This window comes from Bos grunniens, chromosome 14 (genome assembly GCF_055505025.1).
Source record: "Bos grunniens cultivar Pamir isolate PY7600 chromosome 14, Bosgru_T2T1.0, whole genome shotgun sequence".
In the NCBI taxonomy this organism is placed as follows: domain Eukaryota; kingdom Metazoa; phylum Chordata; class Mammalia; order Artiodactyla; family Bovidae; genus Bos; species Bos grunniens.
In genome coordinates, this window is record NC_141178.1 from 23,179,414 (window position 1) to 23,192,136 (window position 12,723).

General features: G+C 37.4%; 1 protein-coding gene across 4 annotated transcripts in view; it reads left to right on the forward strand.

Moving 5' to 3' along the window:
• The window catches only part of ZFPM2 (zinc finger protein, FOG family member 2), a 525,088-nt gene that overhangs the window by 195,277 nt on the left and 317,088 nt on the right, over window positions 1-12,723 (forward strand). The window lies entirely within an intron of this gene.

Here is a 12,723-nt window from a genome sequence, read left to right on the forward strand (position 1 = left end):
AGATGGGCTCGATAAAGGACAGAAATGGTATGGACCTAACAGAAGCAGACGATATTAAGAAGAGGTGGCAAGAATACACAGAAGAACTATACAAAAAAGATCTTCACGACCCAGATAATCATGATGGTGTGATCACTCATCTAGAACCAGACATCCTGGAATGTGAAGTCAAGTGGGCCTTAGGAAGCATCACTACAAACAAAGCTAGTGGAGGTGATGGAATTCCAGTTGAGCTATTTCAAATCCTGATAGATGATGCTGTGAAAGTGCTGCACTCAATATGTCAGCAAATTTGGAAAACTCAGGAGTGGCCACAGGACTGGAAAAGGTCAGTTTTCATTCCAATCCCAAAGAAAGGCAATGCCAAAGAATGCTCAAACTACTGCACAATTGCACTCATCTCACACGCTAGTAAAGTAATGCTCAAAATTCTCCAAGCCAGGCTTCAGCAATATGTGAACCGTGAACTTCCAGATGTTCAAGCTGGTTTTAGAAAAGGCAGAGGAACCAGAGATCAAATTGCCAACATCTGCTGGATCATAGAAAAAGCAAGAGAGTTCCAAAAAATCATCTATTTCTGCTTTACTGACTATGCCAAAGCCTTTGACTGTGTGGATCACAATAAACTGTGGAAAAGTCTTCAAGAGATGGGAATACCAGACCACCTGACCTGCCTCTTGAGAAATCTGTATGCAGGTCAGGAAGCAACAGTTAGAACTGGACATGGAACAACAGACTGGTTCCAAACAGGAAAAGGGGTATGTCAAGGCTGTATACTGTCACCCTGTTTATTTAAGTTATATGCAGAGTACATCACGAGAAATGCTGGGCTGGAAGAAGCACAAGCTGGAATCAAGATTGCCAGGAGAAATATCAATAATCTCAGATAGGCAGATGACACCACCCTTATGGCAGAAAGTGAAGAGGAACTAAAGAGCCTCTTGATGAAAGTGAAAGAGGAGAGTGAAAAAGTTGGCTTAAAGCTCAACATTCGGAAAACGAAGATCATGGCATCTGGTCCCATCACTTCATGGCAAATAGATGGGGAAACAGTGGAAACAGTGTCAGACTTTATTTTTTGGGGCTCCAAAATCACTGCAGATGGTGATTGCAGCCATGAAATTAAAAGACTCTTACTCCTTGGAAGGAAAGTTATGACCAATCTAGATAGCATATTCAAAAGCAGAGACATTACTTTGCCAACAAAGGTCCATTTAGTGAGGCTATGGTTTTTCCAGTGGTCATGTATGGATGTGAGAGTTGGACTGTCAAGACAGCTGAGTGCTGAAGAATTGATGCTTTTGAACTGTAGTGTTGGAGAAGACTCTTGAGAGTCCCTGGACTGCAAGGAGATCCAACCAGTCCATTCTGAAGAATCTCAGTCCTAGGTGTTCTTTGGAAGGAATGATGCTAAAGCTGAAACTCCAGTACTTTGGCCACCTCATGCGAAGAGCTGACTCATTGGAAAAGACTCTGATGCTGGGAGGGATTGGGGGCAGGAGGAAAAGGGGCGACAGAGAATGAGATGGCTGGATGGCATCACCAACTCGATGGACGTGAGTCTGAGTGAACTCCGGGAGTTGGTGATGGACAGGGAGGCCTGGCGTGCTGCGATTCATGGTATGCAAAGAATCAGACACAGTCGACTGAGTGACTGAACTGAATTGAACTGAACTGAGCTTTGTCATAGTTTTCCTTCCAAGAGGCAAGTGTCTTCATTTCATGGCTGGAGTCACAGTCTGTAATAATTTTAGAGCCCAAGAAAGGAAAATCTGTCACTGCTTCTACTTTTTCCCATTCAATTTGCCGTGAAGTGATGGGACTGAATGCCATGATCTTAGTTTTTTAAATGTTTAGTTTCAAGTCAGCTTTTTCACTCTCCTCTTTCACCCTCATCAAGAAGCTCTTTAGTCCCTCTTTACTTTTTGCCCTTAGATTGGTATCATCTGCATATATGAGGTTGTAGATATTTCTCCTGGCAGTGTTGATTCCAGCTTGTGATTCATCCAGCTCAGTATTTTGCATGATGTACTCTTCATATATGTTAAATAAGCAGGGTGACAATATACAGCCTTGCCAGTTTTGAACTCCTTTCCCAAGTTTAAATGAGTCTGTTGTTCCATGTAAGGTTCAGAGTGTTGCTGTTTGACCCGCATACAGGTTTTTCAGGAGACAGGTGAGGTATTCTGGTATTCTCATCTCTTTAAAAATTTCCCACAGTTGGCTCAGCTGGTAAAGAATTTGCCTGCAGTGTGGGAGACCTGGGTTCGATCCCTGGGGTGCGAAGATCCCCTGGAGAAGGGAAAGGCTACCCACTCTAGTATTCTGGCCTGGAGAATTCCATGGACTTCACAGTCCATGGATTCGCAGAGTCAGACATGACTAAATGACTTTCACAGTTTGTTTAGATCCACACAGTCAAAGGCTTTAGAGTAGTCAGCGAAGAAGAAGTAGATTTTTTTTATTTTCTTGAATTCCCTTGCTTTCTCTATGATCCAGCTAATGTTGGCAATTTCATCTCTGGTTCCTCTGGTTTTTCTAAACCCAGCTTGTACAACTGGAAGTTCTCAGTTCACATACTGCTGAAGCCTATTTTGAAGGATTTTAAGCATAACTTTGATAACATGTGAAATGAGCACAATTGTACAATAGTTTGAACATTCTTTGTCATTGCCTTTCTTTGGGATTAGAATGAAAATTGACCTTTTCCAGTCCTGTGATCACTGCTGAGTTTTCCTAATTTGCTGACATATTAAGTGTAGCGCTTTAACAGCGTCATCTTTTACAATTTGAACTAGCTTAACTGGAATTCCATCACCTCCACTAGCTGGTTCATAATAATGCTTCCTGAGGCCCATTTCACACTCCAGGATATCTGGCTCAAGGTGAGTGACCACCGCATTGTGGTTATCTGGGTCTTTAAGATCTTTTATGTATGTTCTTCCATGTATTCTTGCCACCTCTTCTGTTAGGTGATAATCATTTCTGTCCTTTTATCGTGGCCATCCTTGCTTGAAATATTTCCTTGATACCTCCAATTTTCTTGAAGAGATATCTCGTCTTTTCCAGTCTGTTTTACTTTCCTCTATTTCTTTGCATTTTTCATTGAAGAAGGCCTTCTTATCTCTCTTTGTTAATCTCTGGAGCTCTGCATTTAATTGAATATATCTCTTCCTTTCTCCATTATCTTTCACCTCTTTTCTTTCTTCAGCTATTTGTAAAACTTCCCAAACAACCACATGGCCTTCCTGCATTTCTTTTTCTTTGGGATGGTTTTGGTTGCTGTCTCTATATAATGTTACTAACCTCCATCCATCGTGCACTCTGTCTATGAGGTCTAATCCCTTGACTCTATTCCTCTCCTCTACTGTATAATTGTAAGCGTTTAGATATTTTTGATATAGGTCATACCTGACTGACTGGCCTAGAAGTTTTCCCTACTTTCTTCAATTTAAGCCTGAATTTTGAATAAGTAGCTCATGACCTGATCCACAGTCACCTCCAGGTCTTCTTTTTCCTGACTGTATAGACATCTCCATCTTCTGTTGCAAAGAATGTAATCAGTCTGATTCCAGTATTGACCATTTGGTGATGTTCATGTGTAGAGACATCTCTTGTGTTGTCGGAAAGGGTTTGCTATGACGAGCATGTTCTCTTGACAGAACTCTGTTAGCCTTTGCTCTGATTCATTTTGTACTCCAGGGCCAAACTTGCCTATTATTCCAGCTATCTCTAGACTTCCTACTTTTGCATTGCCCTCCCCTGTGATGAAAAATGCATCTTTTTTTGATGTTAAATCTAGAAGGTGTTTTAGGTCTTCAAAGAACCAGTCAACTTCAGCTTTGGCATCGGTGGTTGGAGCATAGACTTTCATTACTGTAATGTTGAATGATTGGCCCTGGAAACGAATGAAGATCATTTTTTTTTCATTTTTGAGATTGTACCCAAGTACTGGTGCAATCTTTTGTTGACTATGAGGGCTACTCCATTTCTTCTAAGGGATTCTTGCACACAGTGGTAGATACAGTAGTCATGTGAGTTGAATTCACCGATTCACACATATTTTAGTTCACTGGTTCCTAAGATGTCAGTATTCATTCACCATTGCCATCTCATTCTCGACCACAGCCGACTTACCTTGATTCATGGACCTCCCCGTCCAGATTGCTGTGCAATATTCTTTACAGCGTCAGACTTTACTTTCCCCACTGGGTGCATCCACAACTGAGTGTCATTTCTGCTTCGGCCCAGTGGCTTCGTTCTTTCTGGAGCTATTCTTACTTGCCCTTCACTCTTCCCCAGTAGCGTGTAAGCACCTTCTGACCTGGGAGCTCATCTTCTGCTGTCATATCTTTTTGCCTTTTCATGCTACTCATGGGGTTCTCACTGCAACAATATTGGAGGGGTTTGCCATCCCCTCCTCGGGTCGAAATTTTTTGTCGTAAATCTTTTGTCATAACACCCAAGAAGGACTATAACCGGTCCTTCTCGGGTGCCCCTCCATGCCATAGCTCATTGCTTCATTGAGTTACTTACACAAGCCCCTTCATCATGAAAAGACTGTGATCCATAAAGGGAACTTAGCATAATATTATACTTAAAAATTGTTTCATATAACTAAATATTAGTAATCATATATATATATATTCATTTTGGATCTGACTCTCCTATCTCCTTAAAGTGTGTAGAATCTAGTTACATACATTTCTTTGGGTTCTGCTTATTTCCTGAGACATTTTATGTATTGTGAGATGTAGCTTTCCAATGTTTTTGCTGTGAAAAGTTTTTGATTGCTTTAACTATTCTAACTCATTGTGTTTTAAATGTAAACTGTTTCCTACAGTCCAATATTTTATTTTACTGATTGCAAACTACCATTTTACTTAGTGAGAATGAACAAGATGTACTCTGCATCAAATTTTATATAAATTGAAACTCCGTTGAATTTTTGCCACCAATTTTATTGACTTTCAGTGTTTCTCTTTTAGGAAACAGCCATCATATAGCTGTTTAGTATTTCTTAACTTTAATTCTAGCCACCATCTTTTTTATGTGTAATAACTATTAGCAATGCATATTTCAATTGACTTCTCTTCAGTTTATAATTTTTCATTTTATCAACATTACTATATTATAAAATATTTTTTTTCCTGTATCCTTTTGACATTTGTTGGCAATGTTAAATAGGTAAAATTGAGAAAACAATGCTTTTATCCAAAGAACCATGTATATTTCTATTGCTTTTTTATTTACACCTTATGCATCTAAGTTTATTACTATGCATAAAATAAACATACATTTTCTTATATGAAGAATGGAAAAGATGACATACAATAAACATTTAGATAAAAATAGATATTGACAGTAAAAGTACATACAAGTTAAATGTTCATCTTTAAAGTAAAATGGCTCCTAAAAGGATAGTAAGTGATATATCAGGGAAGAAATAATGGTAGCTTAGAAAATCCTTTTAAGGACAAGCTTTCTCTAGGCAGAACTTGGATTACTCAAGAAAGGGTTAATTTATAATATGATATACTTAATTATACCCATTTTGAAACCAGAGGATTAGAGAAGAATATAAATTTTAAATAAACAGATACAATCAAAATGTAAGGATTGAAAGTTTATATTGAAGATATTCAAAGATATTGAAAATTTGAAACTGAAACATTGCTAATTAATATATAGGAAACAAAATAGGCAGGAAAAGGTAGTGACCATCCTTACAAAAGAAAAAAGAAGAAGAAAATGATGCTGGTAATTATAGACCAGTCAGCTTAACTTTGACACCAAGGCTGATACTGGAGCAAATCATCAAACAATCAATTTACAATCATCTAGAAGAGCAAAAGTTAGTGGGTAGCAACCAGCATGGTTTTGTGAAGAGCAAATTGTGCCAGGCCAATTTAATTTCCTTCTATGATAGAGTGACAGGCCATGTAGATAAGGGCAAAGTAATAGATGTAATCTATCCGGACTCCAGTAACGCTTTTGATTCCTCTCCACATGACATTCTCATCAACAAGCAAGGCAGATACGGTCTAGACCATACTTTGGTTAGTTGAGTGCACAGTTATCTGTGGATTCATACTCCGTGGTTGATTATCAGTCATCATCCATAAGGGCCCTCAGATTGGCATACAAGAAAGTTAGTATCACTATTAAGACTAGTTACATTTCCTTTGATGAAGATGGAATTAGACTGGCATAGAGGCACATTAAGCCAAATCCCTTTTATATTAATAAATATAATGATAAAAAGAAAGCACCCAAATCATCAGCATCTTATATCTCATGGGCACATCTAAAAGGTCCAGGGAATGAATGACATACAAGAGAAGCTACCAGCTTTCCTGATTATTTCAGTCATAACTATTGTTCCAAGTTATGTGAGTGTTGATGGCAGGTAACTTTTAGTATTCTATAGGCTCCCTGAGAATAAATTATCTTCTTAAACTCAATAGAAACCACACTCAAAGGAAGCAACTAAAAGAGTAGAAGAGGGCTTTTATATTAAGCAAGAAAGAATGTTGATATTAAAATGACCCAGAAATAGCTGAATAGAGCACCTTTATCATGACCTAGATCATAGATTTAAGAACATTTAGTTTACAGATCATATGATGGTGAGCAGTAAAAAACTAAAAGTTAGTAACTGTGTAGATAAGAAAAAAATTCCTAAACAATTTTGATATTTTTTGAAAATAGTCTATGGAAAAAAACAAGATAAAGGTCATGGGAATGAAACAGATAAAAGATAGGGGAAAAAAAGACTGGCCTGGCTCTTCACACTGGGAACTAGTTCCAAAATATCAGTGAGCCATACTTAGATATCTGTGAGCAGGGTCATGTGATAATACTTTAATGAATTAATAGGGGAGAGCAATGAAAGCTAAAAATTCTCCAATTTATTTGTAGAGCAGAAATAATAAAAATGAATGTTTATTAGCACACATTTTGACTGAATAGTAACATGCACTCTTTAAGGAAGGTATTTTTTTATCTGTATAAAGTGCCTCATTTAAAGCTATTTGAGTAGAAAAGGTATGTCGTAGAGGAGGGAAACGTGTTTTTATTAGAACTAACATTAATGAAGACCTAGGAAAACAATGGCTTTTAAGTGATCCAGGAGTTAACCTTATTCCTTGGTTCACAGCAGATGAATTGTGAAGCCCACTAGTTAACTGCAATCTATGCTGGGTATTTATCCTGTTTCGTGGCACCATTTGGACCTTGTGATTTTATGAATAACATTCCCCTGCAGATAGTTGATTAGAGCTGCTGTTATTTTAAAAACGTTTGTATTCTGTGGATTCTCAAGAAATAACCAGCAGGGCTTTCTTAGAGATAACTCCCTTAGGATTAAATCCAAGGGAGTGGTTCTTAAACATTTTTCTTCCAGGACTCCCTGAGAGTTTCTGCCAAGAGCACTGCCCATTTCATCCCCCTTAATTGCATACAGGAAGACAGAAGAGGATATTATCATCTCGTCTTTATTTAGTCTAGGGGAACACAAGATTGCTCAGTGAATATGGTTGACGGAGAGTTGATAAGCAGTAGCGAGAGCAGAGGAGAAATGGAAGACGTTTGGAGACAGATACTGCCGTCACTGTTAACAAGTATGACAAACTTTGGCTCCATTTCTCTCACGTAATTTGCAATTTCCTAGTGATGTGTAGAAAAATTGCATTTCCTAAGTTTAAGAAACTCTTCAAAGAGAAATCACAGAAGTGATGGCATTGGAACTTCAAGAGCCTTCTTCAGTCTGATATGGTTAACCAAAGCAGGGATATAATGCTTTTTAGTGTGACTTTTATGATGTTTTCAGTTCCTGGCCTGAGTCAAAACACTGTTAAGCAGATGTTGATATAACATGTGTAAATAGGGGTGGTGTGACAATGCAAAGTTAGTGTCTACTTTAGAATCATGGATTAAGCACATGAACTGGTATGTGGCAACCTTGTTCCAGCTCCATCTTATAATAATTTTCTGAGTAGGAATAGACCTTTCTTATGCTTACTTTAACTCACCTTGTTGAATTCTTATCTTTGTTAAATTTACTTGCATACCTAAGGAAGATAAAAATTAAAAGAGGACAACTTTGTAGTATCTAATCATATTTCTCATAAATTTTCAGAATACTAGTATTTTCTCATGGGGAATTTATAAAACATATCAAAAGGAAAAAGTATTTATAATAATAAATGATTACCAGTGGTTGTTTTAAAACAAACGTTGGCTGTATGTAAAAATGTCGATCTGATTTGTATTGTGAAGTAACGCCAGACAGTCAATCACAGTGAAAAGTGGGTGGGCTTGGAATCACAGGGACCTGGGAGGAATAGATCCTGACCACTGTCTGAGCTCTTTGAGCCTTCGGTGTTTGAGCTGTGAAATAAAAGCAATTGTGTTTACTCTGTAAAGCTGGCTCTAGTGAGAATTAAAAGATGTAATATATTTAAGAGGAAGCAAAGCTCTCATTCAGTGCATACCCAGTAGGTCTTCTATTACTGGTGACTACCACTACTGCTACTATTAGTGGAAACACTTTGTTGGTGTGAAAATTACTAACACAAGAGTGTTTAAGAACTGCAGCTTTCAGTCCGGTTGATTTGGGTCTTGTGAAACACGCAAACAGCTAGCACATACTGGAAAGTATGGCCATTTAATTTATATCTTCATTCACTGTATAGATATAAACTCAAAATCACATTTGTCTTGAAGATCTTTAACTTATGGATGAAAATAGACCCAAACAACAAATACGTATTAAGTAATGTCTGAACGTACTTTTACTTTTCTAAAGACATTCCAGTGAAGTCAGAAAGATATATAGATAAAAGATATATTTAACTTTTGCTATTTCTTGAATTAATCATTGTTATGTTGTTTCGCTAGGTAGGTTTAGCCACTAAGTCGTGTCCAACTGTTGCGACCCTATGGACTATAGCCTGCCAGGCTTCTCTGTTTATGGGATTTCCCAGGCAAGAATACTGGAATGGGTTGCCATTTCCTTCTCTAGGGGATCTTCCCAACCCAGGGATTGAACTCAGGTCTCCTGTATTACATGCAGACTCTTTCCCTGAGCTACCAGGGAAGCCCATTGTTTCACTACAAACCTTATAAGTAAGAAAGATTCCTGTGTCTGTTATACCTCAAATCTTCTTACTACTGCTTTAAGAAAATTGAAACAGCTGAACTAATGATTAATCAGAGATAATCAATGAGATATATATATAGCTAACATATACAAAAGGCAATAAAATGTCATACCATAAATCTATTTTATGTCCATTGTATAAAGAAGTTTTAAAGTTTCAAATTCCAATAATAGTAAAATATGACATAAAATGTGTGAAGAATATTTTAGCCTGTGTTTGACAGATATATTTTACCAAGGAAGAACATATTGTAACTCCTTCTTTAACTGAGTGATATTTTCTAAAACATGGATAAATCTGTTTCCAAATCACACACAATGAAGAAGCAAAAAAAGAAAAAAAAAGTGCTTTCCCCAAAGTCAAGTGTAAAGAAGCACTGTAAATATCATGAATAAATGTCACCTCCTCACAGTATTAATAAATGGGGGAAATAAAGCATGTCTCTTATCTTTTTTGGCATAATTTAAGATAGTTTATTATTTTGGAGCAGCAAGCAGAGCACTTGTTAGATATCATCATTTGGTCACAGATTTGTAAATATATCAATTCTGGGCTCAGAGAAGGATTATCCTCAACCTACTCCACTGAAAATAATTACAGACATATTCATAAATGTTTTGAACATGTTACTTTCATCAGGTTTTCACCTGTATTCACATAGACACACAGAGTTTGTTATTAGGGCTTATTTCTCAAATATTTTGTAACATTTAATTCTAAATTTTCTCTGTGATGAGATAGAAACTTCTTATTCAGATTTCTAAGAAAAATTAAATGTGATATTAAAAAAGAAAACTGTATTTAAAAAAAAAACTGTTTTATATTAAACATTTGTTTTTTCCAGCTCCTAAACCTCTCTCAAAGGTTTCTGGTCTTGGAAATATTTTGTTCTATTGCCTGGAACTTTGAGAAATACCATTAAATAAAATTGCATACATTTTATTTTATAAAATATAAGTATTTTATTACTTTTAAGAAACATTGTCAGTAAAAGATTCTTTGAATTAGTTTCACTTAAATATTTCAATATAGATACTGAAGAAAGTATAAAAACATATAAATTGGTATGATTGAAGGAGATTCCTTTCAGAGGTATATCGTAACAAATAATTTTGGAAAAGCTGAGAGATGAAAGCAGAGGAAATCCATGTATGTCAGAAGAAGGCCAAGTTGAAAATTCATCCAAGCAAATGTTTATTAGTATATTTTTAATTCATGGTTTTATACTTTTTAACCTAAGAGCTCTTGCATAGTTACCTAAGAGAAAAACACAATATTCCTAAGTTAGCATATACCACATACTCAGAGTTTAAAATGTATCTTGTGTCTCTGATATGCTCCAGTCCATACAGATCTTTGATAACAAGTGACTGACCCCAGACTGGGGGTGAATACCTACCTATCATTAAAGCACCTGGGAATTTCTTCTTGAGTTCTTTAATCCAAAGATGAGGTAATTAATTTGGCAACATGACATATTGAGGAGGAAAATTGGATTGATTTTAAGTTCAGACTTTGCATCTAACCAACCCAGTGTTTTGGGGCAAGTTGCTTAATCCAGTTGAATGGCAATTTATTCATCATAATTTTGTAGTAATATTGTGTATCTCAAATATGAAAAGTGACAGCACAGTGTAAACTGTAAAGTGCAATAAAATGTTCTGTACCATTGGGCACAATAAAATACTGAGACAGTAAAATATGTTGTATCATAAAACAACCATACTGTTTCATTCTCCGTTGGATTGACCACAGAGTACTGAGATGGTCCAGCCAACAACATGAATGTCTTGTTTGGTTGCGGGTTCAATCGGTTGACCTCTGATTAAAAGGAGACACAAGTAACCCTGCCCACCTCCTCCCACCAACACCACTCTATCTAATCATAAAACTGAATTAGAGTGTATTCTTCAGAGTAATTGAAACTGATGAGTAGGTTGGGTTGATAGCAGTCTCTTTGTGATGGTGGAAAATTAAGGATTTCCTTAGATTGAAACAAGGTATAAATAAAATTTATTGAAGAAGAAAAAGTTCTTTGTCTAGGAAGGAAAGAGGAGGGAGTTTCCAAGCTGCTCAGAATGCCAAGGAACAAAAAGGTCTCCGACTGAGAAGCTGCAGAATTCCAGATGCTTCCAAGAAAATCTTGCACCACCTCATGTTATAGTTTAACCATTAATCGCGGAGCATTTTGAGAGAGCATCCAGTTTCCCTTGGAGAGTACTTCACTGTTTACAACAGCAACATCACATCTGATAACAGGAGAGGTCCTTTTGGCAGCCGCTAGAGCACCAGTCCAACCAGTAACACACAGTTTCCTGGCTGCATCACTAATTCCTGTTGGAAATTTATCAGCTTCTGTCTCTAGCAGCAGAATCCTGACTGATAAGAGAAGAGGCTCATCTGCTGGTAGTCAACCCTCGCTCCCACCCTCCCAGTTTATCAGCTTCTACCCAGTTCATAAATCAGTCTGTGAGATTTTTTTTTTCTTTTTGGTTTGGTTTGGTTTTATCAGAACGTATTTCTCTCATTGTAACAGTTAATACTTTAATAAGAGAACTTAACCAGGGACATTAGGAAGTTAGTTAGAGACATCTTGCAGGCGCCTCCTCCCTTGTCAGTGACAAGGTAAGGTAATCCTATACACAGGCTGCTATTGTGAGCTGAGAAACTGGCCTCCTTCGCTGCCAGAGACCAGATGCACCTCTCTCTGTCCTAATCTGTAAACGACTTAAAGGAGCCTTATCTCGGGGCTCTTCGGCTTCATTTCATGCTTGATTTACTTTAATTTGTCTGATAGGGCACAAGGATTTGGAGACGGCCCATCTTTCTGCAGAAAAACGTTCAGTTTTTTTTTTTTTTTTTCCCCTTTTCCCTGGCATTGTTGTGTTAGGGTTTGGGATTTTTTTTTTTTTTTTTTGAAAAAAAAATTTTTTTTTTTAAATGTGGAAGAAATCTTGCTCCAGTGCAGCAAGCTGCTTGAGTGTGTTTAGATTTAAGCTACCCCAGCAGAAAAGAGTTTGTGAAGTGGTGTGATTGTGCGATGGGCCCCATTTACATTGAAATCACATTATGCGATATATCAGGATTCCTGAAGGGAGCGGTGCAGTAGAGCGCTGGGCCCACAAGATACTTTGAAAGGCCTATATATAGCAGCAACAATTGATAGGAGATTTTACAGGAGGCTTTATAAATATGTAAATAGGCGCTATCTGATTGGGTTCTGTGGCTACACATCTGTACCTCAAAGGAAGCAGAGCTGTGAGAACTACCAGGAAAACACTAGTTTGCATTCTCAGGGACTCTGAGAAATAGAAATGTTTCCCGGGTTGACAGCAGGTCAGGGTGGGGGCTCTTTGCATACCTTGGAGGGGAAGCTTCTGTGCCAAGGAAGGGATCCTGTCCTTCTTCCGGAAAAGGAGACTCTCCACTCCCAGAGTTTGCATTTGCTTTATAATGACTCAGATCGGTAGCTGTTGACCTTTCACCCTTCTTGTTATTTCTTTAAATTGTTCATGTGATATGGTGCCTGGGGGAATTGCTCTTACGTTTTTTGCATTTT